The sequence below is a fragment of the Trachurus japonicus genome, chromosome 20 (genome assembly GCF_045865225.1).
Source record: "Trachurus japonicus isolate A0001 chromosome 20, Traja_1.0".
NCBI lineage: Eukaryota > Metazoa > Chordata > Actinopteri > Carangiformes > Carangidae > Trachurus > Trachurus japonicus.
The window spans coordinates 12,104,667-12,132,488 of NC_140926.1; the positions used below are offsets into that span (position 1 = coordinate 12,104,667).

General features: G+C 42.8%; 1 protein-coding gene across 4 annotated transcripts in view; it reads right to left on the reverse strand.

Moving 5' to 3' along the window:
- sema5a (sema domain, seven thrombospondin repeats (type 1 and type 1-like), transmembrane domain (TM) and short cytoplasmic domain, (semaphorin) 5A) overlaps window positions 1-23,767 on the reverse strand; it is a 119,473-nt gene extending 95,706 nt beyond the window's left edge. Inside the window, exon 1 of one of the 4 annotated variants that reach the window (XR_015034525.1) lies at window positions 23,181-23,680. The gene's annotated coding sequence lies outside the window, so the exon portion shown is untranslated. Of the gene's footprint in view, window positions 1-23,180 lie in introns of all 4 variants that reach the window. The other 3 variants (XR_015034526.1, XM_085763635.1, XM_085763636.1) reach the window with 3 other exon arrangements.
- Between the last annotated feature and the right edge of the window lie 4,055 nt (window positions 23,768-27,822).

A 27,822-nucleotide genomic window follows, 5' to 3' on the forward strand; every position in this document is an offset into this window, starting at 1 on the left:
TCAGTTTTTTTTTTTCCCCCCCTGTTGGAACAAACCTGCTAGATTCAAATCTGCAGTCGGGTTTTCAAAGATTTGGAAAAACAAAAAGGTGTGATTTGCTGTGTATGAAGAAGGGACACAGCGGATGAGACACAGCCACGAGGGACCGGGGACAAAAGGAGAGTTTCACCGGAGGCAGGTAGGTATTCTTATACATGGTTCAAAGTTCAGGGTCAATTTAAGATAATGTCACCCTCCCCTGCTCTTGAGTAATGGCTGTACACACCTTCACCTCTGTATTTTTCTCTTTTTCCCCGTACAAGCTGAAAACAATAAATCTTTGACACACCAAAAGACTGTGGTGTCTTGTCCTGGCCCTGGTGACTCACCTGACCACAACCAGACCTTTGGTCCAGTTAAATCCGGGACGTGCACTACATCACACATGCAGACACTCCTCGAGTCACAAAACACAAACTCTTTCCGCTCTCTTGCTCCAAAACACACCCAGCAATTTCATCCGAGTCCCGCCCTAACTCTCCAGAGGTTCTCAAATCCTGCTGTTATTTTTACTAAATCCTCCAGCGCTCATGCTGATGCATTACCGCGTCGTGCCTGAATGTGGTCTTCGAGTGTCTACACAACAGACGGGATGCTATATGTGGCAGAAAAAGTGACATCATGCCCGAACAGACAGAGAAATGTGCGTGAAAGACTCTCACACGCCACTAGACTGCAATTACTGGCATGACCTGGCCCAGTCTTCCTGCTTCCATGATTGTTGGAGGTAGTTCAGTATGACCTGTGGCTTAAAACTATTACGGAAAGCCTGGCAGGAAAAACTCGTTGAATACAGAGCAGGGCTTTCAAATCTATTCAATACCAAATTCAGGTCATGGTAAAGCAGAGACACGACTTGTAGCCTATACATCTACCTTTATACGTATAGAAAAAGTATCAGCTACTCCTGAGGTCAGTTGATTGGTTTCTTCTCAGCAATTGGTGAAGGTATTATGAAAATAGTCACACAGAGTAAACTTTTCATTTCTTAGCCTAATATAGATAGCAGCAGCTGGCACAGGTAGCACAATCTCTGAAAGCAGGTTAAGTTGAGTCTGTCCTGAGGTAACAAAAGCCAACCATCTGTAAAGCTCATTAATTAACATGTTAAAAGCACAAGGCGTCTTGACAGATTGAGCATTTTGCCTATAGTGGTATTGATCTGCTCCTCTAGCACTCAGCTATTATTCCTGGAAAACAAAACAAAATGTTGACTTAACTAATTTGTCAAATTAAAATGAAATACATAAGGAAAAATGCAGAAAACAAACAGAAGACAAAACAAACAAACTCACTTGTTGAATTCACAATTTTACAAAGTTTTATGGGTCATAGACTTTAGGCTGTTGCCAAGCAACCGGAGGAGACTCCAGGAAGTAAGTGGCCCCAACAAATAAATTCATTCTGACATATAACCTCCCGTAGGACGTTTTGTTATTGTAACACACAATCAAAAAATGTGTTAATGACTGGGTTTCGTAAAAGTGCTGCTAAATAATTAGTCAGGGTGGTTTATGCTAAGAGAGATTAGCCAGCTGCTAATAAAGGTTTTACACTCAGATAGATATTGTCTTCTCAGCTCCTCCTCAATATGAAGGCTAAGTGCATTTCCAAAAAGGCAAAACTTTTCCTTTAAACTTCTCTTAGAAAGAAAAACCCCTCAAGGACTTCAAAATAAAAATATGCTGTGTAGACGTGGGAATGAAAGGATCTATGGACAGCACACGCTCTGCCTTTCAGTGCCAATTAACATGACTCCACAGCCAGGCTGCTACTACTGCTAGTGGTGCTGCTGCTGCTGCTGCTGAGAGATGTCTGTATAACCAAGTGTCAGCCTGTGAAAAAAAAAATCCCATGGCTGACCCAGGCACTGATCAGCTGTTGAGACAGCGGCTCTGACACATAGCCCAGACCCTCGGGCTACTGTCTGAGCTGCTCTCAGTGTCAGGAAAGCACTGTTCACAGAGAGCGAGTTGTCACAACAACCTGGAAGAGCTGCAGTGGCTTAAATCTCAGAGAAGAAACCAATAGTTTGTCACAGCTGTCCCCAAAAACTACATTTAATCGAGTCGATATTTCCTAAATAAGCTCAGGTACAATAAAGTTTCCTCTCTGACAGGAAAGCAAGTTTTAGCTCGTGACTACAAGGCCCCCCTTGTATAAAGTTTTTCATTCCAAAGTCATCGATGACTTTGAATGAACAGGTAACATTGAAGATTAACACAGACCCCCAAACCTAAACTGATTTGCAAGCATAATATCTACTTTTTTTTTTTTGTTCTTTCACCCTGAAGACGATCAAAACCATTCCCCCATGGATGTTTGAAGAATTTCCTATCATTTTCTCACCGTTTAACTGCTTGGTTTCTGCACTGGCATCAAAGATTTCCTCCATTTCAAGGCCTTTTGTTCTCTGTGTGCTGTAATCGCGAGGCCAATCCACATGAGACCGGAGGTGTCATCTGATGCCTGATCAAGGCAGCGGTGCGAAGATGGCCCAAGACTTCCAACAAAATAACTCACCACACATGAAGGAAACACAAACATTAAACTTGTGCGCTCTTACTGGCACATACACACTCACCTGGGACTGCAGCGATAAGGGGCATAAAGCCCAGCGCTGAGGAATGGTGACATTTTTAAACCTTTAATTACATGCTTGGCTAACGGGTAGGCGACTGTCTCTCTGGGAACAAAATTACACTATCACTGTCTACAGCTGTGCACAGACGCAGGTCTACTTGCCATTCACACACAGACACACACACCTGCCTCCTGCACCTCGGAGGTGAAAAAGCAAAGCGAGGGCATTCGCTTCTCTGCCAGCATCAAGGGTAGCTACTAACTACAGGCGCAACTCATTGATCTGTACTTCCAAAAGGGCACAGACACGCCTGGTAGAAGAATGAAATGCTACCTTGATGCTAACCAGACTCCAAATGAAAAGAAAATTACAGTCATCCAAGGGTAGATTCCTCTCATTCAGCCGACAATGTGAAATCAGTCGATAGAGACATTTTTTTTCTCTTTCTTTTCTTTCTTGCGCAGAATTCGACCGTTTTGATTCATTCAATTACTAATATTGTAATCAATCATATCAGCTTTATAGGGCTGACAGAAAATGACTTGGGGAATGATGGATGAAATCTCTTACAGACAGATTCCACTGCAGGGGAGGTCAACCCTCTGTGCTAAGACTCACTGTAAAGCAAGTGTAAGCACTGTACAGAGATTTCACCGGCACAGTGTGCACTGTTGGATCTTCCTCAGCAGAGGTGGAAAGTGAAAAATGTACTTTTAATTAGCTGCACTGCTTCAGGATAATATAATAGTAGTAGGCAGTATACATTCAGAGACTTATTCATTACTTTAAAAGTTATTGCACATTTTACTGTGGTACTTAACAGACCACTTACTTTACTTGCTGTAATTACTATTTATGTAAATACTATGGATAACAAACATTGAATTATTGGAGGTATAAACTTGCTAATGTGTTTTTTTTTTCTTCAAGAAATTTGTCATTTTTTCATCATGCAGTCTCAATATGTATATCCTTATTTTTCTTACGTGCTAAAATCCTTTCAAAACATCTCCTAGTTGTTTCGATAAAATGGAAACACATGACAACCGTATTTAATCATCCCCATATCATTAAACAGTATTACATAGACTTTTAAGTGGGCACAGCCATTGCGTTGTGTGTTTGTAATAGGCTATTACAGTATGAGATTTGAATTAATTTAATCAGCTTCAACATTAAAGCCCTTTGCATCAAATGCGCTGTGTTCTGTATAAATAAAACTGAGGAACGAGATTAGTAAAAAAAAAAAAAAAAAAGGTTTTCATAAATGGGAATTTATTTAATGTGGATTTTATACATTTACTTTAATGTACGTGTTAATTACAGTACGTTCCTAACTGGTGGTCTTGATCTAGCAGAGTTAGTGACCTTTACCGCCTGCCGCAGATTTTCCAGCACTTCATGTTCAGTCTGTATGGACAGAAATAGCTAAAGTTGTGCTTTTTTTTTTTTTTTTTTTAATCCAGTCCTTCACTGACAAAAGTCCCAATTGGTTGAAGGCATGAGGCGGCTGGGGGCAGGGAAGTGTACTATAATCAATCTTCCTACAGTTTTTGCAATCAACACATCCAAGATAACAAGCCTAAAAGCCTGCCAACTCCTACAGCTCTGTAATTATATGCCTGAAAAACAACAACAACCTCTTTGGTGAGAAAAAAAAAGTCATACACACATATACTTCATCACACATAAAGGTTCTACAGATGGGGAGGAAGCCATAAGGAGTTGTCTTACTGTATCTGGCAGGAGGGATAGTAAATTAGCTCTTGGCTCCACTGGAACCAATTAATTACTCAGGCGTGTGCGCGTGTGCATGTCTGTGTGTGTGTGTGTGTGTGTTGCGTGCCTGGCCTTTGTACTTTGTCCCGTTAACGGCGGAGACGGGCACAATTGCAGAAAGTTATAGCATTAATGAGACGGAGAGATGGGTTTGGTTAACGGCAGCTGACTTAACACGGAGAGGATGCTGCAGAAGTGGTCTATGTGTGTTGTTTGTGTGTGTGTGTGTGTGTGTGTGCGCATGTGTGTGCCTGCCTGAGTCCCCGTCTCCCAGAACACGTCTCCCAAGGGTAAACTGGAACAACAGAAGAGCAGAGTCGGAGACGGAGCCTGCAGGCATCCGATGTGATCGTGTCTCTGCTAGACCAAGCAAACAGATGTAGACCCATCTCCCTCCGTCTCGCCCCCCTCTATCTCTCTCTCCCTCTTTCCCTCTCTCTTTCTGTCTCCTTCTCTTTCTTTTTTCCAGTGTGCTGGGGTGGAGTCTGAGGGATTGTGTTTCACCATGAGCTGAATGGACTAGTCCACTCTGACAGTTAGTCTTCTAAAAAATAGAGACACCAGAGATTTGCAGCCACTTTCAAAACAACTTGTACTCCTTAGCCGCAGGCAACTTGTATCTCTGGATCTATTAAGGCCACGTTAAGGCAAAAGCCTCTGTTTAACTAAGGAATGTACTGCCTCAATGTTTCTTCTTCCACAGCTGCACTCTCTCTACACAGGTCCAGTATATACATATAGTATATATGTACACACACACAAACACATCTATAGTGGTCATACTACATCACAGCTATTAATAGAAAAAACATCTGCACATTAAGAAATCTGTTGCGTCGACACAAAACTTCAAGTTTAAAAAGTGCCGAGTTGGAGGAAGTTGGATGTTTGTTCAGGTGTACCTTTGATACACACACAGAGACACACACATGCACTCACATGGGAGCAAAAGCAACTTGTTGTCAGTGTTTGTAGCTACACCAACACAATTTTTCAGGTTTACTAAAAAAAGAGTTCAATAAACATATTCACCGTAAATATATTAATTTCATTTGCAAGCCCTCAGAGACCTTATTTGAATAAAGTCCTCTGCTCCTGTTGAGGTCATGGGAAGCACATATTAAAAATGGCTGGTTAATAAGCTTATTTACATCCTGTGAAGATGGGAGTGAGTAAATCAAATGATTTGTGCTGCGTCTTTGAAATTCAACACATTAAAGAGGCTAACTTTTAACATCAGGGCTCGGTGATTAGGATTCTGCTGGGAGCCGGTAATTGCATTTCCTTCTGTGTGATCCAGAGTATCTTCCCCATGAGGGAGGCCAGGACTTTTTTTTTTTTTTTTCTAGAAGAAGAAAAAACACAACAACATACACATCTCACAACACACTCTCAGAGGGGAAAAAACCACAAAAGCGAGGAGGAGTAAGGAGGACAATAATGTTAAAAGATGGGGAGCTGTCTATCATGACATAGCTGCTTCATGCTGTCTGTGTAATGAGTTTTTTGTTTTTTAAACTGTAGTCTTGTAGTCTCCAACAACATGGTTATCAACACAACAACATTTCGAACAACACAACCCCTGCAGAATGCCACACAATCTGCTTGATGGTATAAGCTCACACTTCCTCGTCTTTATTCATTCTTTTGTTGAAAATAACTCTGTAACCTTAATGCCATCCTCCACTGTGCAGGATGAATGTTCCCCACTCACTCTCTATTTATAAAGCTGTGAAGCCGATAGCTGACGGCATTAACAGCCCATGTTTCCCCCCCGTGACACTGAATCCCATTCAAGTCAACACAAATATGTCGCTATAAGGTAAAAGGCTCGAGACCACAACACATATGGCCCCATCATTATCTGACCAACATCAATAGATGTCATTATCTACATGCTAAGGTCCAAAGGCTTAATGACCATGTTGTCCTTCACTGTGTGCTCATTAAACACTGTGACAAAGCCTTTTGTGCAGGTAGATTTCCTCTGTAAATGCCAGTTGGAAGGTCAGGAGAAGCAGTGAATTAGAGCGCACGTTGACGATGTGCCAGAACGGAAACATTGGTTAAATGAGGGTTTTGCCCCCATATAAAGGAAGCACTCATGGAGATACGGAAAAACGGTGGCACATGTTAACCCGACTAAAAGGTGAATTGCTAACATCAGTGTAGCTGTCAAATTGGAAATTTCTGTTTGTAGCATTTACACAGGAATCCATAAAATTCAGATTATATGACACACTTTTACAGCAGCGAAGGTGGTGCTGGTGCTGGTGCTTTTGAGAAGATGCCACACTTTGTAGACAAGGACAGGAGGGAATACATCAAACTTCTAAGAGAAATAGAAAACTGTGGCTCACGCAGATTTTCTCCGGGTGTCATTATTGATGTTGATCCCTCGGCGCGTCACGCTACACTCTTACTAATCAGGTCTCACTGTAATGTCTCCACACTGTCTCTCTCTCTGATCAGTGACACTGTGCCCTCCTTCAAAAGCAGGAAAGTTCAGACAGAAAAGCGTGAACTGCACATTTAATCCACTCCGCTGGTGCGCTGCTAAATCATTAACCTGCCACATTAGATGGACAGAGGAAAGTAAAGTTGGGATGGTGCAGACCTGACAGCGACAAGTAAAGATACACAGAGACATACAAAGGAGGGATTCAGCAACTGGACGTCTGAGTGACCCTAATTAACATGCAATATCAGCTAGAAATGACATTAAATAAAGTTTTGAAACATCAATGTTTCTGATATGTGCATTTAAAAAGAAGCGTTTTAACCTGAAGGAAATTGTGAACCTTTACTGTGAAACTTGGAAGTGCTGGTAATGCAATTTTCAGGAGCTTATATAACAAAAGATTCATTTTTTATGGTTTATCGAAGAGTAGAATATGCCAAAAAGGCATTTTAAAAGTAAATATAAGTGGAAACTTTGACTTGTAGGTGGTGCTACAGGAAATGTCAGGGGAACAATAACATGGAGAAGATTCACCCTTTGGGCGCCATGGACATCTGCACTAAATTTCATGGTAAACCTTCAACTATTTGTTGAGATTTTCCAGTCTGGACCATCAAGTATTGGGAGCAACCACCTGACAGGCTGATGTTAGGATTCCTAGCATGGCCAGAAACACAACGGAGGAGCTGTGCACCATTAATTCAGCAGGTTGGCTTTGGATCGCGAGGAAGACGAAGAAATAATACATGCACAGGTGACCCGGTCAGATGAAGCATGTAATTAAGATGAATACTTCATGCATTTTCACACATTCTGCCAGATGTGAAGAGCAAGTATTGGCTCAGCGCTGTTTGGAGGATCCATGCCATGTGTCTGCACAGCACCAGTCATCCTGCAGCATAAACAGCATAAAGCTGAAGGACATGTTGTCGTGTATTTACTTCATAGAATAATAGATTCATCTTTTCAGTCATCGCTTTATTTTTCAACTTTTTTCCTTGACTCATGTTGAAGTAAACTGAATATCTTTGAATCTGTGAGTGTTATTCAGACAAAACAAACATTTTGAAGCTGTCACCTAGTGTTTAATAAGAAACAAAAAAACACTATTTTCTGACATTTTATAGACAAAAACAACTTCTGAATTTTAAAAAAAGAAATAACAGTCACATTGTGTTGTACCACTAGGAAATTGACCCCTTGTTTGTCAAAACTGCTCTAATACCAAACAGTTAATTCACTTTGAAGGCAAATATTACAGCTTGTGGTATCACCAACTGTTTTAGTAATTTATGATAATGAATGTTACTTAAGCGAAATTCAAAATAAATGTCACCACATCCAACTTGGGAGGACATTCAAAACATGGAAATTAAAAATTACTATTTATTAGAGGCTGATATTATAAAGCGTCTCTAGACAATTGATAATAGCTTGCACTCATGCACCCACATGCACCCACACACACACAGACTCAGACTCAGTCTTCAAAACAACAATACTCTTTTCAGATCATGTCACAACTGCCTTGTGGCAACATCGCAGCCTTTTAAGACGGTTCATGACAAACATTTGTGAATATTTGACGACGTCACAGTCAGACAGCTAATTGCAGACTATGGGGTTCGGTGCCACTGTGCCCCCAAAACACTGCCAAAGCAAAACAAAATTCCCCCTAATTGACCCAAATGAGCCATGTAACAAACAGAAATCACTTTGATAATGTGTCATCACTTCCCTCCCTCCAAAAAAAAAAAAAAAAAAAATGAGAGAGCGACAGGAATTAGAGGCTACAAAGAGTTGAGAGTACACATGCTGTCTGTCTGCCTGTGAGCACAAAAGCAAAAAAAGATGTCTGAGTTTAAGTGATCACAAGCACTATCTGTCAGGACAAATCACATATCAAACAGACAATGTAGTGTATCTTTAACATTTTTTCGTCTGGGGAAAAGTAGAAAAGATAGAATTATCAAAAACTCATCCCCTCATTTTGGGAGAAGGAGGAGGAAAAGTGGATGGTCTATAATTGTTGTAAAAATGCATGTGTCAGCAGGTAGAGAGTACATGAGCAGGTGTGTGTATGTGTATGTGTGTGTGTGAGCGGCTCCAGGCTTCATGTTGGTGTTTAATGAGTTTTGTGGGGGAAACTCCAAGGTTTCCGGGATAAAATTGAGGAGCTGCTTTCTCTATTTGAGCCAGTATTAACTCTCAGCCCTTCATAGCTTCAGGCCGCTCTACTAACTTGATTAGGCAGGTATGGGCCTGGTGCTTTGTGCCCTCTCTTTCGCTGAATTGACTCGCACAAGGTCAAGCTTATACAAACACACCATAAGAACAAACCACACACACCGGCAATCTTTGTCTTTCATTACACATCCTCTCCTTCTTTCATTCTTTCTTTCTTCTCAACACATACATGCTGCCATAACCCTTCCAAAAGTGCCACCCGGAAGCAAAAAACAAACAAACAATACCATCTAATCTCCAGCAACAGCTACATCAACTTCCCACCCAACAGATGAAGACACACACGAGCCGGCGTGGCATGTGTCTATAGCTGTGACAAGTCTAATTTGGGCTCACAGCTAAATATACAGTTCAGCGCGACGCTGGCCCTCTGAACCGCGCCGTTTCATGACGCCTTTGATGGCCCAACATCAAAGCTGAATATCATCACTTTTAACTCTAATACTGTATATTAATTCACTTTCTATGTTTAGGTTCTGTGTCATATTGCTTCTGGGGTAAAAAAAAAAAAAAAAAAAAAAAAAGTTAACTTGCCCTCATCATGCATATTCATGCAGCGTACACACATTACAGCACCAAGGAGCCACACAAGGCGACAAATGCTTGGGATTTTGGTCGACTGACCTAAATTTTCCCAGAAATTATGGCACTTATTAATTTGGAAAAAAAAAAAACCTTCCTGTGTCATTATGATAACAACTACAGGTTGTGGTTCTGATTAATACTCCCTCGGAGCTCTAAATCCCCAGGAGTTGAGTCGCAAGAATACAGGGAGCATTTAATGTGTGGTCTCCACTGTCGTTGACGCACCAGCCCTGAGGTCCATCTGGGCTTGATTGTAGGCCAAAAAACAGATGTTGCTGTCTGTCTATGTGTTTTGTGCTTTTTGTGTATGTGTGTGTGTGCATGGTTTCTTCACTATCTTACAGCATGTGTCTGTGTCTGTGTGCACAGCTGCCTACCTGACCCAAATGTATCTATTACTGCTGCAGCGCCTCTTTGTCAGTGAGTGTACCTGACCCACTTGTATCAGTTTATGTTTACTTGCATGTTCCTCGACAAGTGCGAGTTTACATCTACGCCTCCTTATACTTATTTTTGTGTTATATTTCCAACATGTACAAGTATAGCTCACAGAGGTTTATGTATACGTCTCTTCCTCTGAGTGTGGGCATGTTGGGGTTTTTCTCCTCTTGCTTTTAAGACTGCGTGTATGTTTTGTAGATCCTAAATGATTTGATTAATTGAGTTGATTAATCAGCTGTTCAAGTCACAAAGAAAATGATCAGCTGTTGCTTTAATAATTGATCATTTATTAAGTCATTTATCGGTGCCATACAAATTTCACTTCCTCAGATGTGATGTGATGTCTTGTTGCTTTGCTTTGTCAAATAGTAAAGTGGCCTCGGGCTCCAGGAATTCATAATGGGCACTTAAAACAAAACAATTAGATGCACATTAATTAGTAATGAAAATAATCGTTTGTAGCACAAGTGGCCAAGTAATGTTGTGTGACTGACATATGAATGTATAAAGAATCAGATTCTGCACATAAAGACATGAAATTCAGTGTAAATAGGACCAATGACAAGATGTGCAACAGTTTGGGAGGTGTACTGTTTGCAGCAGCTCTTCTGCCACCAACAATTACCCATAACACCCTTGTAACCCTCTTAACCACCCTACTTGAGATCTCAAGAGGTCTCTGTGAAGGATGCTGTGATCACATGGACTTGACAACATTATTTCACTGTAATATGTTCATCTTCAACAGCGACATATTTAATTATAATATTATGAGATAAGCAGAAATGTAGCACTTCTTACTTCTGATTATCTGAACTATATGTTGTATTCTCTACCGGTAGGAAGAAGAAAGTCTAAATCATATTATTCTTTGTGCTTGCAGACAGAACAAGCCGGGAATATTTATGATTTGTGCCTTTGTTCCATTGCAAAGCTCTTCTTCACCTTCATAGAACCCAAAAAGCAGATTATCACATGCTTATACTGATTTGTATTGTTCAAATGCACGCAGTCAGTCGGTGGACAAAGTCAGAGCAAATTTAAGTATGTATGTGCGTGGCAAATGCCCTGTAACGACACTGAGATTTATGCTCCAGCCTCTTTGCCTGCATATATTATATATTTGCCGCGTGGATTATTTTTGTCCAAGTGCAGGGTGTGTGTGAAAATGTGCGTATGTGGACATATGAGTGTGCATATGACTGAATGTTTCTCTGTGTCTGGCGATGAATTCCTGGAGGCCTCCACGGCTGCTCGTCTGTGTGTGGGAAGCCTGAGACATGGAGAAGTAATGGCTTTCAGTCTCACACTGACCTGCTCTTCAAAACGTAAAGAGAGGAGAAAAAAGGACTGGAGAGGGAGAGGAGGCGAGAAAGTCGTTTGGGGTCACTTGAGGCAGATTACTGAAGAGAGGTCGGTGACAATGAGAGGAATAGAGGAACAAAAGATGAGGGAGATGCAGGACAGGATGAGGAGTAGAGGTTGGATGAGATGAAATTAGGGTACGGGGCATGGATAGCGGAGGGTTGGAGAGTGGTGTTAAAGAGGTTAGTCAGGAACAAAAGGAGCCGTGAGTGCAGGGGGGGAGAGGAGAGGATTAACAGAAGATGAGTTTAGATGGAAAGAAAGAAGAGGAATGAGGAGTTTAGAGGCACTTCAGGGAGAGGAGAGAAAGGTTGGAGAGCGTGGCTTTGCTATGGAGAGCGGGATTTCCATAAATAACACACACCACATGCCATAAAACTACAATTCCTCACATCTCTGCAGTCCACTATGTCATGTGTCGGGGGAGCAGCCCCACAGAGGTAATTGAATCGGGACATGAAAACAACAGGGCAACAGGCTGCAGGGTGAGGGTGGTCAGACACAGCTGGAAAAGCAACAATTCCCCTCTTTTTAAACTAAAGGGAAAGGAAACACCGGGGGGAAACAGTGGTATTCAGACTATCTGGGACTGTGGTGTCCAGAGAGCTGACTCTCCATGGCCTTTCACAGGAGCCACAGCTCCAGGTGCAACACAGTGCAGATCTGTTTAACATCCAATTTTACTCCAATTTGCCATGTCTTTTAGTTTCCTACACCACCTCTATACCCCATTTGTCTCCGTTTTCACTGACACACTGTGGTTTTTTCTTTGTTTTGTTTTATGTAAACTGCAATCATACGACTATAGTCATCCATCACAGATAAAATACTGACAGAATGGGTGAAAATTGATTCAAGCTCAACCTCCCTGACCAGAAAAGGCAGCCTGAAATAAACCAGCTCACACACACACACACACAAAAAATACCTTTAACAACCCTGTTGTTTTTACAGGCTAGAAAATATTGCGAGGGAAGAGGCAGAAATTGGCCGAGAAGCAGCTTAAAGTGTTGTTTGCGATGCGTTTTTATCCGGGCTTATCAAGCGATCTACTGTTATTGTAAAGGGGAAATTGCCTGTAAAAAAAGAAAACTTCCCATTTGCTACCGCCACCCCACAAACTGGAGGAAAATCTGGACGTGTGGTTTCATCCTGGTAGCAGTGTGTAAATAAACATAAACAACACAAGGTGTAAACGAGCCTAACAGGAGAGGAAAGAAAACAGCGACTCGTCGACAACTGGGCCAGACTGTTAATGTTTGCACTTTTTCTATTAGACGGGACCCCCTGGCTGCCTCATACAATTATGTTATTCTTCTGGGGCTGTGAGTGTGGGTGTCTGCATTGTGAGGCTGCGTCTGGAGGTGATAAAACAGCAGAGAGCACATAAATAATGACTTAATGATCCCCTCCACCCTTAGTTATACTGATGACGATGGAGTTTTCCAGCCCAGGATGCTGGTGGGGGCGGCTGGTGAAATCCACATGTGGCCTCCAGGTGTGTTTAACTCCAACTCTGTTACTTCTTTATCTCCCAGTGCGCCAAAGTGCACCAAAGTGGGTGTCCACTTCTATACTTTGTGCATCTTTTATTATTATGCAGCCACTGCTTTATATCCATCTATAAATTCATTTCCTGTGCGAACATTCATCTCGATGCACTTTTGGAAACATGTATCTAATATGTGCCAAAGATTTCCATTCTCACGAGAATGCAACAGCTGGATGAGCTGCATTAATCAACCCGTCAAGTTACACTGGGATCTGTGAAGAGTGCATAGAAGTGGTTGTGAAGTGTGTGGATGTGTTACAAAAAGAGGGGGAAACAGGTCTTTTTGAGTGGCAGGCTGTGTGGGACCAGACGCTAAATCAGACATGCGGCTAAATTACAGTCCCGCCGCTGTGGCAGAAATAACGGTATTATCTGTGTAATTGTTTCTTTAGGGTGCTTTATGCTACCAGTGCTTTACAACAATAGCAGTAAATCACGTAACTGTGCACTGCAATTAACATCCTTTACCTCCTTCGCGGTAATCACGCTCTGCAACTAAATGCGGATGCAGAGCATTTGTGTCAGGGGTGTTTTTGCCTTTTCTGCTGAAGGTATTTTGCCAACACCTAACTGTCTTTTACAGCTACTGAGAGGTGTAATTTCAACACAGGAGTTCATCGATTTGCACGAAAAAGGTGCACACAGGAGGGTGAATCAAAGATGGAGAAAATGTGAGTGTAACCTGCCAATTACTGTAATTGCTTCAGCTGATGAAACCCGAGACATATGGGAGTGGGAGAAATCATACTAAGAGCATGCATGTGTGCACATATGCAATTACTTATAAGAAAAAAAGAGAAAGAAACCCACACATCTTTTTAAAACCAGGCATGAAGAGATGTATGTCTGGAATGAGAGAGTGTTAATTATGATATATGGGGCTCAGACAGTGCAGCAGTGGGAGCCAGCGTGTGGCAATCAGCTCAAGACAATGACAGGTTACAGTGGGGCTCATTGTGAGCTAAGGGGCCCACCACGGCCTGTGGGGGCGTTCAGGGCCGGTGCAGCTCCGAGAAGCCGAAGCCGCTGTTGTTTCAGTCCCAGGAACACACAACACCGCCTTGGATGCCGACGGTGTCCTTGGATAAGTTACTGCATCCCAACGCTGCACTATGACCTTCCACATCAGGAGGAGGGCGAGGAGAAAAAAGCTAATTTCCCACAGGGGATGAATCAAGTAATCTATTAATATTGTGATTTTCAATGCAGAGTGGGAGGGAGAGAAAGGAATTACATCCTATAATGTATACAGTCTTGACTCACACGGTTATCTCCTGAGTATCGGATGCTTGACGGACTCTGGCAACAGTTTCCTCTTCATATTGTGTGATACAACTCCTTTCGGTGTGTTTTTCTAAAGTCAATAACAAGACGTCGACCCTGCAGGAAAAGAGTCCCCTTTTGCCCTTAACTGTAGCAGGGAAGGGAGTACTTTTCTACCCATAGAGCCTTTGGGGAACGGCACGGAGCACAAAATAGATCAGGATGCCAAAGGGTCCTTGCTTCAGAAGGGCAGAGGTCTATTTTTAATGACAACAAGAGCACTGCAACAAAGTATTGTGCTGTGGCAAGTCCAGAGGAAATTTATCCTCTGCGTAGGAGTTCCCTCCCTCACTGCACCCGTCTAAAGAAATCAGTAACAGCTTAACTCAAAAACAACTGCTCATGCTTCCTGCAACAAAATCCATTCTATTCTCCATTTATAATGATTTGACTGAGATGATCTCAGCTTATCCTCATTAAGGAAGACGATAATTACTTTTCTTAGTCCCCTGCTGACACGGCGAACAGGGAGAGCGTGTGTCTTTTCATGCGTCTGTGCACCTTTCTCCCACGGCTACATGTACATCTATTTAAAAGGGCAGCGTTGGGAGCGGCGGGGGGGATTCGGGGTCGGAGATGGGGTCATGTCTTGTGGAGCTAAGGTCAGCCGACGGGAGCAGAGGCGCCTGGGAGAAAGTGAAACTGGAGGCCTTTCTTTCACTCCGCTGACCTCCAGGGGCTTGACACACACACCTAAAGAACGTGAGAAATAAAGAGCGGAACCCTTTCATATATTTCGTGTACACGTGTTGTCGCTACTGCTTCGACTCGTTTTGGTTTGTTTATGCTCGGGGATTTATTTGTCGGTTTCATCTTCTATCTGGCCACCACTTCCTCTCTCCATGTCTCTGTCTAATCTCATTCTACACTGTTTCCTTCTTGAACAGACTACCACTTCAAAAAAGTTTGTGTACACTGGGATATGTGTTTTTATTTCTTTCTTTTTTTCTTTAAGTTGCTTTGGTTTGGTTTTTATTTGTTGTTTGAGTCTTTTTTCTTTTCTACGCAAAGGAGCGAGGAGGAGGAGGGAGGAAAACACACATCTCATCCTGGAGAATCTTTAAACAATCCACTTCAGTCCCGACAGGGCAGCACCGGGGAAGAAGTATACAGGCAGCGCGAGTCAGCACAACTCTTGAACGTAACTCACTTCCCAAAGGAGTTCAGCAACACAATAGAGCCACAGCAGGAGAATAGAAACATTCTCTTGTTTCATGAGCAGCATAATCAGACGACTGCATTAGCCAGCCAACACTGTCTGTGGAGAAGAGACACTCCTGGTAATACCTCTAGAATTACTCCATTGTCTTTTACAGCAACTGATATGCTTATCGCCCGAGTCCAGTACCTGGCTAGACTTTTAATAGACTTAATGTTCCATAACAAAATATTCCTTGAAACCCAACTCCCGCTCTTGTACAGTGGTTTTCAATTCCAAGTGACCACTTCTTCAAGTCAACTGTTCATGTGCAGTCACCAAAACAAGGTGTTCGCCGCTGGCAGGCGGCCAGGCAGCCCAGTCTCTGACTGAGGGCTCATTCTTCCTGATGGTTTATTCAAGGAAAAATGAAATGTTCTTTAGAAGGAATAATAAGTGGTTTGTTATTCACTGCTGGTGGTTCAGATTAGACCACACATCCTCTGTGTGGTTTCACCTCCAGAACTGAGGCAGCATTGTATCTGCTGCTGGGGTAGACTACACATTCCCATTCGTACTGCACACAGACCGCGCAAAAGACATGACTCATGAGGGTTTCATGTCTGGAGTGTGTGTGTGTGTGTGTGTGTGTGTGTGTGTGTGTGTGGAGTGGGTATGTGTTTACAGGAAAGGTTTTGGAAGACAATGCTGGAGGTGTGTGTGTTTTCCTACTTGTTTTTCCCTTTCCTTTCTCAGGTGTGAACGGCTTCACTTTAACTCAATTTAAATAATGTATGGCTTATTCAACACTGGATATTTTCTAATAGCTTATGCTGTGTGTTCACTTTTGAACTTTTGCTCATTTTGACTGATGTCCAGTTCCTGCAGGTCAGCCGAATGAATAACGGAGTGGTGAGGTGAACTCCATAGATGCGTAGGGATTAGATACACTAGTTCAGCAGTTGAGAAAGTAGTGCATGAGGAAAGTGCTGTTTTCACAGGAAGATAAACCACTGTAAATATTCTACGTGAAGCAAATATTTAGAAGGATATTTGTGAGTTTTTAAAAGTGTCTACCAGACATTTTTTTCTGCACAGCAGCACACAGCTCTGCCACTCTCCTGGTGTTCCCGGTCAGCTTTCCAAGTAGGGAGAACACTTAACACAATCTACTGCAGGTAACGTACTGAATACATATGATGACCTCACACAACTCTACGTCGACAAAATAGAAATATCCCTTTAAAGTAAGACAATACTGCAGATAAAAGTCCTCTGTTCTAATCTTGAGTTAAAGAGCATGATTAGAGCATTATCAGACAGGAAAGAGAAAAAAACTGTATAAAACTAAAACTATTTTCCAGACTTCAGTCCTTAAATGAAAACATATGAGAAGTCTAGAGGGAAAAAAGCTCAATGCAAAGTGCAAATGAGTCACAACCAAAAACAGATTTTCTTTAAAGTTGTCATAAAAAAAAGTCGTATCCATTAATAATGCATTTTATTTATTATGATTTTTTCATGTGAAATCTTCATTTAGTGGGGAACTAACAACTACAGCTGTTGTACAAATGGAGTGATTTTAAATTCCCTCTGAAATGTGGAGCAGTGGAAGTGTTTAAAAAAATACAGTGAGGTACAAGTACTTTAAAATTGCTCGAGTACAACAGTTCCACCTGTATATGTGGCCTGAGAGGCGAAACCCAGGGCAAACAAGTCCCCAAATCACTCAGCGCTGCTCATAACCGATAACTGTTTTGAGTGAAAGGCAGCGTTTGAAGCAACTCAGGTGCAGCATGTCGACATTTTTGCACTTTAGTGGCAACAAGGTCTGAGTTTCACAGTGTGAGTGTGGAGAGATTTGAGTCGGGACGTCAAACTTCAAATGAAGGAGTGAGGAGAGTTTGAAAAGTGACGGACACGTCCTCTCCATCGCCTGCACTTCCTTTTGTTTCTTCCTCTGTCGAATCTCCCACCTCCTCCTTTCTTTTCTTTTTTTTGCTCCCTGTTCCTGCTTTTCTGTCTTGTCCTGTCTCTCCGTCTTTCTCTCCATCCTTCTCTTGCACTGACAGCTGCATCCGGAGACCGACTAGACTGCTGCCTCCTGAGAGAGTGTCTTCCCTGTATATTTAGCTATTTCTCCAAAACCTGTTCAGCCCGCCTGTCTGCTCATCACTTCTTGTATCACCCCCTTCTATCTCCTTATACTTCCTCTTCTTTTTTTTACTCTCTTACCTTTTGTTTTCCTTTCAAAAAGCAGGCCCCTCCCCTCTTTGTCTGGGAAACTTAAGTTCTTATCTTTTCACCTCTATCTACGCTGTCCAATCTCCCTTTCTCTCTCTTTATATCTCCCCTCTAATCTCCCTCTGTATCTCTCTTCCGTTCCCATTTTTCCTGCATGGCTGAACTACAAGTAGTGGGCCGCTTTATCTTTTAGATGGTATCGCAAACTTTCATATAAGGTTGGATAAAAAGAATATAGCGCACTCTGTAATTTCGTTTTCTCATTCATCTGCAGAAGGAAGCATCCTCTTGCAACTTGAATGTTTTTTTTTTCGAGGATTTTGCTCTGATTACCCCTTCATAATGATTTCAAAGTGAAGCTAAATGTTTTCATTTGCTGAAGATTAAAGGATTTTCTGTATTTATATCCTCTCACTGATCAAATTAGAGCTTCTCTGGTTGTTTGCCGTGCTGCGATAGATGAAGCTCAGATAGTTCCAAACACATCACATCAAAAGAGCTTCTTATCGTATAATGATTTGCGCTGTAAAGATAAGACACGGTGATGCACGTCCCATGAGGAGCAAAAAAGAAATTTTAAAATCCAACCCTTGAGATTTAAACTACATCTCCACCCCACAAACATATGGAAAACACAACATCATGTCACACACACAAAGCACATGCCCATGCACCTGCTTTAATAATAGGTGCAGGCTGCTAATTTAGCTGTGACTATACATAGCGGAGAGTGTCAAAGTCTCACAGGAGGCAGTCCAGTTCTGCTCTCACCTCAGAGGTGCGAGCTGCTGCCTGAAAGAAGAAGCTCCTATAAAAGAGAAATATACGAGCTGAGCGCCGCTATCAAATGATCCTCTCATTCATGCCTCACACTCATTCATCTTCCAGAGAAATACAGCTGGGGTGACAGCCCAGAGGCGAAAAAGTGTGTACGTCTCTGTGTGTGTTGTGGTGGTGGTGACAACTCATGACTCATTTCATCCTTCGAATGGCCGCGTGGCACTCAATCAGTCGATAAACAAAGACCAGCAAAGCCTCTTCGCTCATTCTTCCTCGATCTCTGGTTTTAAAATCCTCTTTTCACCTCTTCTCCCCTGACTCATTACACCTCGACACGCACTCTCTGCTGCTTTCTCCCCTCTCCTCCTCCACCTCCACCTCCACCTCCTCCTCCCTCTCCTCCTCAGTTGCTCGCTCACACCGTGCAGCCTCATACCAACACAAGTGCAAGAAGAAAAGTACAACAAACTCCAAACTTAAATAAGTTTACAATAATCGCTTCTCCTGTTGTCACAGAAGTTTGGATCCATCTCTGTTTAACCTTTCAAACATCCTCTTGGCTTGATCCCCCAGTGAAAAAGAGGCTTTGGGGATTATTTAATCGTGACCCAAATAGAGTCTCTCTTCTTCCTGGGCTGGCATCGTGGTTAAAAGACAGATTCCTCTGCTATTTGAGTGGGGTTTGAGGTTGTATAGTGGAGAGAGGGACAGAGCTGATGTAGTGTAACAGTGGCAGCGAGTGAAGGCTGGTTTAGCCATGCTAATTCCCGCTGACGTGTGGACATGATACTGGATGTTTTACTCCAAAAAACCACAGACATTCATTCTTGGATCCATGCAGCAGAAATAATAGTGCATCCAGGATCACATATCGCTTGCCTGCGCTTCCCCCCACCGCACTGTGAACTCAAATCATTTCCTACACCTGCCCCTGTGCTGTTTCTGCTGTTTAGCATGCAGTGTGAAATTACCACAGCTTCCTCTGCCTGTTTTACAAGGATCCGTCCCACAAGACAACTGATGTGTGTTTGATGTGTGCATGTGTGTTTCCACACAAGCGCTTTTTTAACCACTTCTTTCCTCAGCTCCTTTAACTAATCAGTCTTTTCTTTTCATATGCACTTTAACTCACTACTACTCCAGATGTGTATCGCTATAGTACAATATTCTCCATGGTAAATTAAATGACAATGTGTTGAAGAGTAATGGCACAATGCATGTTTCATTTGTCATTCATTAGCTGACCTTGACGGAAAGAGATGCAACTCCACTTTATCTACATGACGGCTGCAGCCGTGCCGTCATGCAGACGTTTGCAAAGGCACACAACAGACGCGATGATGGGCTTGCATTGTGCTTCCCACTTGATAGTTTCCTCACGATCCCTATGGCAACCATTATGACACATTAGCCTTTAAAGAACAGAAGTGGCATGGATGATAAACTTTTATTTTGCCCACATTTCCTTTTCTTTTCTGATGGACGGGCACTTGAATCCCCTGCAGGAAACCTTGAAGTAGCCATAGCAACATCACACCATCTCACTACATAAGCGAGAATGGTGGAGGAGAAAAGAACGAGCTGTTTACCTTCACCCTGGCAACATTGTCAGATATGTAGGAATAGGTCAGAAATGTATCTGAATACACTGCAATTGGCACAAACAACCACAAAACTTAAAAAAGCAGCAGCGCAATAAAAACAAACCCAAATGTTTAGAGTCAGCATCTTCTTACTTCTCTGAAGCTACTACAGTCTTCAAATCAGAAGTGGCAGGAAGAACAAGCGAGGGAGATAATGGCAAAGTGGTTGTGATGTATAAATAGCCTGTGGTAGTGAGAGGACAAAGCACGGCAGGGAAGTACAGCAAACCACTCCGGCTATTGTTCGAGACTCTGGGTTTACTTGCATAAGAGCAATAAATCATCCACCGAGCAGAATTTGTAAAATCAGGGCTTCCAAGCAATTCACAGCCAATAAAGCCAGATCTTTTGTGAGGCTGTGTGTGCACGGACAAACTATCCCGTCGCCCCATCTTGCTGGTGTCAGATAAATAAGTAACCAAAGGGCCTTGAAGAGCACCGAGGGGCCAGAGGGTAATAGCTGTTTAGTTTACACATGCATGATAATGCCTTTCACTTTCACTCCCAACAGGACTCGACCCCTGAGGAGATGCCGAATCACAAAGGTCGGCGACAATGGGCTTGTCATTCAATCGGTTTCTATAGCGACCACACAGCACGCTGAGGCCACTAAGGTCATTTTCATCATGGAATTCTCCAGGCTGGGACTAATTGCTGTGTTTGTGCTGCTGTTCGGTGTCAGCACACGGGCAAATTCCCAACGCAGCGCAAATATCAATCACACTAATCATACGCTGCTCTTCCTCACTCAGCGCTGGAATGTGTCGCTGGTTTTTTCCATAGCACAGGCTCATCTGGATCTGCTCCTAATCTGTTTAATGACTCACTCATGTTCTTTGGGGCTGCAACTATCAATTATGGCCATTATTGATTAAACTGCTGGTGATTCACTCAATAAATGAATTATTTTTGACACGTTCAAAGTGTCAGTGAAAAACACACATCACAGCTGCTCACAACCCAAACTGGCATATTCAGTATTTGTATATCTGATACATCAAACAGCCCAAAATCCATAATAAAACATCTACAAACATCTGAGGAACTACAACCACTAAATTAAACCTAGTATTCTTTATGATATGATATGAGAATCTGAGTTTTTAGCGTAAAAACTGACTTCATTAGTAATTAAACTATTTGCAGATTCATTTCCTGTTGATCAAGTAATCAATTAACCAGACAGCCACTCCACCTCTAATGTTGTTTTCTCTCCATGGAGTGTTTCTCTAGAGCTTCGGCTGCAATTTAAATTGGCATCGTTTGCCAGAAGGCATCATGTCACATGATTTCTTCTTGATTCAGCACTTTCACACCATCCCTCTCACTCTCATTTAGTATTTCTTTTTCATCTCTTTTCCCCTCGGGGATTTTAGCATCGAGGTCTAATAAAGGCCCCGGCCACTGTGAATCTGAAATGATTCCACCATCTGGATAAGGGGCAGTTTTTGACACCGGTGAGCGCAGTGTGACAGGACGGACACGCTACAGCATCCTCATGCATCTGGGGCCATAATATCAGAGAGCTGACTGTGTTTATCACAACAACGGTTTTAAAGTCCCTGAAGCTAGCACCATCAAAACAACAGTGAATGCCAATAGAATGGAAAAGAGTCTGTATGTTTGCCCTAGGCTTAAAAAACTCAACACTGAAAGAGTGACAGTTAAAAAGTTATGTTTAGTTAATCATTGAGTAGAATGAAAGATGAACACACAGCGACCTGAACAACATAAATTATATCTTACACAATACGAGTCACGTTTTCAGCAACAGCACAGGTAAAGCTATTACCACTCTCTGTCTCTGAAGCTGCTCATTGACAAATACTAGAGTGGAGAGCATGTCAGGACTTTGGTGAAAAAAGCTACAATATGTTTAATTCAAAACTTGCTGAGTGTAAGGAAAAGTTCAAGTGGAGCTTTTATGCAAATAACTAAACTATACATAAAAAACTTTCAAGGACTCAGCTCTGGCTCGGCCTTTGTGTGAGAAGACTTGAGTTCGAGGTCTGTACTGTATGGCTGCAAGGTCTGAGAACCTCAATAGGTATGGTGAGAATAAAAGAAGCTTGGTACATCTCCCTATACTGCAATCAAATATATAAAAAATTGAGTATTATACAGCACACAATCGATGTGTCTCATAAAGGGCATGAGCTCTGTGGCATTTCATTGAAAACAGACAGAATTTCACCAAAGCGAATAGAAAGGCAATGTTAAAAATGAAGGGTTAGACAGCAAGAAATAATGCATTGAAAGCCACATTTAAGGACACAGCTCTGCTGTACAAAGGAAATGATTTTTTTTTTTTTTAAAGGGCGAAACAACACCACAAGAGACCAAAAAAACATCTGTGGAAATATTCCCAGTTTGTTTTTGATCTGTCAAGGCTGCTGGTGCACAGACATCACCTGGACTATTAGGAAAAATATATTGGACCATATAATATTTTTATGCTTCTCTTGATAGGTACATGTGCACTGAATGCATCAAACATGTGCTCCTGAGGCAGCTGCCTATGATAGCAGACCCTAATCAATTCCCATAATATCATAGAAAGAGGAGAGAGAAAACCAAACAGTGCTGTGAATTTATTGAACATAAAGACTTGGTGGAAGCTCTCAGACATGGAGCTGGTGGAGGCTGCACTCTGCCAGCACCACCAAGTGGCCAGGCATTGCAGAGCCAAATGCAAAACTTCTGAAACTGATTATTTACGTTGTGTAATTTTGGATTTGTGGATCAGTGTATGGTTTGTCTAAAAATGCTGCCATGCTGTCGTTAAACCAGATGTAGTGAAACCTCTTCTAGCAGGTGATGTGGCTGTGTGAAATGATGTTAAAGACGAGCAAGAGAAGTCAGGAAAGGTGTTTTGTTTCCTCCTGAAAACAAATGCTGCCTTGCGCTTGGAAACGGAATGGCTGCACAAGCCTATAAGACAAATCTATATAACGAAAGCTGGTGCACAATGCATAAGAAAGAAATATGGTTCTTCTTACCAAGTGAGGTGTCCAGCTCCCCGTTCATCTAGTAGGGAGCGAAGCAGCGTGACTTGTCCCGGTGAGAAGAGTGGCAAGAGGAAAGACAAAATAAAGATGAGCTGAAGATGAAATATCCTCACTTCTGCTCTGTCTCCTCCACAAAAACGACCTCGGTAAACTCCTTCTCTCTCTGTAGAGATTCCTCTGCGCTCTCTCTCGTCCCTCCGGAGCCCTGTGTGCTATTTCTGCCCACAGAGGAGCGCTCTGTGCCGGTGGCTCCTCAGCGCACTGGTTGTAATCGGACACCGCACTGTCGCGCTGCGCCACAGACAATATGCCTCCGCTCTTTGGAGGAGGACGCGGGTGCGAAAAAGCAACGGCAAGGAGGGGGGAGAGAGAAAAAAACCACACACGCACAAAACTTTCCTTTAACTAAACAGTCCAGTGCTTGTGCACAAACAAAAGCCAAGAGAGATGGGAGGTGGGTGGTGTGTCCAGTGCTGCTCTCAGACACAGCTGCGCATCTCACCAGAAGGGTTTTGATGGCTGAGGAGTGCGCCCCCACTTCGCGCGTCCACTCCACAGCAGCGAGGATAGACGTGGCAGCGGCGCACAGCTGTGCTGCAGGTGGAGGAGAGGACTACAGCCCAATAACCGCTGCAGCTACAAGTGGGACAGGAAGACATTTGGGCAGTTTGAGCTATTTTACCTCAGTGCAGTAATGGTGCTGTAATTATCTCAGCAGCATAAAAAACATTACATAAAAAATAGTATAAAAATATTTTCCCCCTCCTTTCACCTGTAAATCTCCAGAAAGTGCTTCCCGGCCGTGACAGAGATGGTCAGGATTCAGTTTCAAGGACACTTCAGCAGAGAGGATGCTCACTGAAAGTGGGGCTTCAACTCTGTCATGCATATCCGTGAGCAGCTGCCTAAAATTGTGGATGAAGTGTTTTGTGAATGCAGCACACTGCCAAACGCGTTTTTGATTGAGAAAATACACAAAAGGCCAATGTTCAGTCAGCTGTTGGCTGAACAACAAAAATGCCATATGATAAAAATGAAATTCGTGTGTGTGTGTGTGTGTGTGTGTGTGTGTGTGTGTGTGTGTCCTATTACTATACCATATACTATGTTGTGGGGACCTACGTGTAAGGTCCCCATAAAATAAATCGAAACATATTAGAATATGCTACTGGAGACTGTGTTTTGAGGTTGGGATAAAGTTTGGTTTAGGTTAAGTAGACTAGTTTAGGTCAAAGTTAGATAAATCTACAGAAAATCAATGTCCTCTGAAGTCACGGACTCGTGTGTGTGTTCAGGCATGACTAATGTTGTGGGGACCTTGTTTTCCAGAGACATTATGAGGACTCTCCCTTTTGGGCACAAAAATGCCCCATAAAATAAATCAATACATTTAAGGACATACATATTTAACATTTTTTTAAGAACTTGTTTTGTTTTTGGGGTATTGGCTATTATTAAAGTTGGATAGGTCTACAGGAAATGTGTGTGAGTCAGTGTCCTCTTTAGTCATGGAGATGACTGTGTGTATTCATGTGTGTTTGAGAGCAGAGGCAGAATAAAGAGTGACAGCACCTTGTTTCTGTGCCTTTGTGTATTTTAATAATGACATCCCCAGTTCAATTACCCATTTATCCCCCGGTGAATGAACGCAGCTTCTATGAAGCTCCAAAAGCCCAAACAGTGCTGTGCACAGCTTTAGGGCTATGACACAAAGTGTGTGTCTGTCTTTTTGACAGACACGTAGCGGAGTCAACAAGCCTGTTAATACGCCTCTTCGTTAAACAGCAACGTGCCTCGGTGAATGCCTCGGCTCCCGTGTACCCACATCTAAATTCAAATCAGGTAATTTTCATAAAAATGTGGCTACCCACGATGGGGAGAAGTAAAGCTGAGATTTACATTTCAAGTGGACTTTGTACAACTCTGGGAAATGCGTGGGTAACCTTTTTCTTTCTCTCGCAGCACAGAGGGAGCAGATCTGCTTTCTTAAAATATCTGAACAGATTGGATGAAGAAAGAGACGGCATGCCAGAGGCAGTGACAGTGCTTGACAGGTATAATGAAGTTTTGATACAATAAACGGAGTTAATTTCTCGTAACAAAATTAGCAATCAAATTTATTCTTAGACTGAAAGCAGAGAAGAACTTTTCCTGCTTGATTCAGTAATTCAAGACCACTCTGTTTTTTTTCCACCTGTATTTCACTGCTCAAGGCTCAAAAGCAAAACCTGTGGAGCTGCAGCCAAACATCAGATTGAGTCTCTGGCTGTCGGGGCCACACCTCAAGTTTCATCAGTTGGAAACAATGCCGTGTCTTTGAATGAGTGATGAGGGATAGTTATGAGAATATAAGTTTACAGGAGGCCTGAGACGGGGGGAAGCAAAACCCTACAGCAGCATTTCTCTTCTCCTCTAGCTTGTGTGTGCGTGTGTGGCCACCTCTGTTGCTCAGCATTCCTGTTTTGATGTCAGCCAAACCAAATCAAGTTGCCAGGCAACCACAAAAAATTTCAGTTTCAGAGGCAGCCCCGTACGTTTCACCTGGTTGTATATGATCTCTCTGGGGTGTGTTTGTGCGTGGCTCTGAATGCGTGCGTTTGTTTGTCGCCTATTGTGTTTCATCTTTCTGGTTTTTGAAGAAATTGAGTTTTGGATCATTTTTTTAAAGTCTACTAAGTGCAGTGACCAAATAATATTTTCAAAGTAATGTCACGATGAAAGAAGCTGAAGGCCAACTTTTATCTATTTCATCTATCGACAGGAGAAAAGGCGTACGAGACAGGGCAAAATACTAATTTGAGAATATTCCCCCGTCACATCTTTGTTCGTTTATTTCTGAGTTTTCTTTTTGTCAACATGTGCGTGCGTAATGATTCATGGCCATGTTGCGTGTCTGTGTGTACAGTGATGGGAGGAGATATACTAACAGCAGGCCAAGCTCCTACTTCAGTGCCAGACCTCAGTTGACCGTAGCCAAGTGCCCAAATCTCTCTTTCAAACACACCATCTGTCATCGGGTTTCTCTGCTGTTTCAAGCCCCGGGTCAGCTCACACCTTACAAACAGAGCCAGTCAACCACTGGGGCACGTAACACACACATGCACGCACACTCGCTGACACATAAAGTGTCATAAATTTTCTCATGTGGAGGTGGGGATACAGGCACACTCAGACGCTTGCACTATGCGTGATTGTGCAGGAGTCTGGTTGAGAACAGGTGAGTGAGAGATTGCGAGAGGAGGGAGGTTTTGGTCTTTTATCGGGAGAAAAGAAGCTGGAGAATAAAAGCTCGGGACAGACAGGTAGAGGGAGGAAGAGTACGAAAGGGCGAGAGAGGGAGATAGAAGCTGGCCAGCTGTGAAAGACTGCAGTCATTCCTCACACTGATCCATACCTGCAGACTCAATGAGCCATCCCACGCTGCAGCAGGGCCAAAGCCATGCGATTTCTCAGGCTTACTCAGCCTTACTGCGTCCCTGCAGCAGCGGCGGCAGCAGCAGCAGCAGCACCATCCAGGGCCTTGTAGTGCCAGGACTCCACACCGACTACTTTCACTGCCACGCTCCACGGGAAGAGGGATTGGACAATGATGCTGTAACTGTCACGGTGTCAGAGGAAGTATGTCTGCGACAGGGGGGACGGCACTTCTGGAGGTGACAGACTCAGCAAAGAGGCTGAAGTATGTCCAAGTGCTAATTCACCAGCTAAAGAGATGAAATAACGCTTACTGATACTTTTTTTTAGCCATGCTAGTGTCACGTGTCAGCATGCTAACAAGCTAAAGCAAGATGGCGAATTTATACGCTGCTCTAAACATTAGCATTTTAGCATCGTAGCATTGTTAAGACTCCCTGCCCTGCCGCATAGGATCCTCGTGGATGTTTGCTCCATCTTTATCTTTTACTAGTGGCTCTGTGCAGTCCACATCCGTCCCACACATTGCAATGTAGGGGTGTGATAGAGTGTTTTGGGGGGCTCAGTCCATCCAAAGGTAGTGAATGAATGGACTGAGTGAGATAATGATACGCAGCACCAGAGTCCAGAGGGGTCATCTTTCTCGCTCTCTGCCCAGATTCTGGCTGGCTGTATTTGTCTTTGTCCTCCCCTCTATAGCCCATGATGGATCACAAAAAGAATATGGCTGATGGTGAGTTTTTTTTCCTCACTCTTCTTTTTTTTTTTTTTTTTTTTGTGTCTTCTTTTTTTTTTCGATCACCATTAGCGAAGTGGCAAAGTTAAGGGCTGGAGAAATGAACTCTGTGAAATTCAATCATGGGAATTGAAGGTTTGGAGGCGTGAGGTCTTGGCCCCATGGGCAGTTTGGAGATTGCTTCAGATTAATTAATGTCAAAATGGAGAGGGTGAGGCTGTGGAGGACAATTATGTATGTGACTGCTGGGCACGGCGTTTGCCATTCATGGTAAAGAGTGCAGTCTGCTGATGTTCATCTGTGTTAAGAAGATATTTTATTCCCACTCAGTAATTTTGCGAAGCCAAAAGCAATTTAAGTGAAGATAGAGTAGGCAAAAGCTACCCATGGCTAAATGGATAGAAAAATAAAGCCACTTATGTAAGTACTCAAGGCGCATATAATCCAGAGCGGCGACAGTGGGGAAAACTAGCACCATCTCCT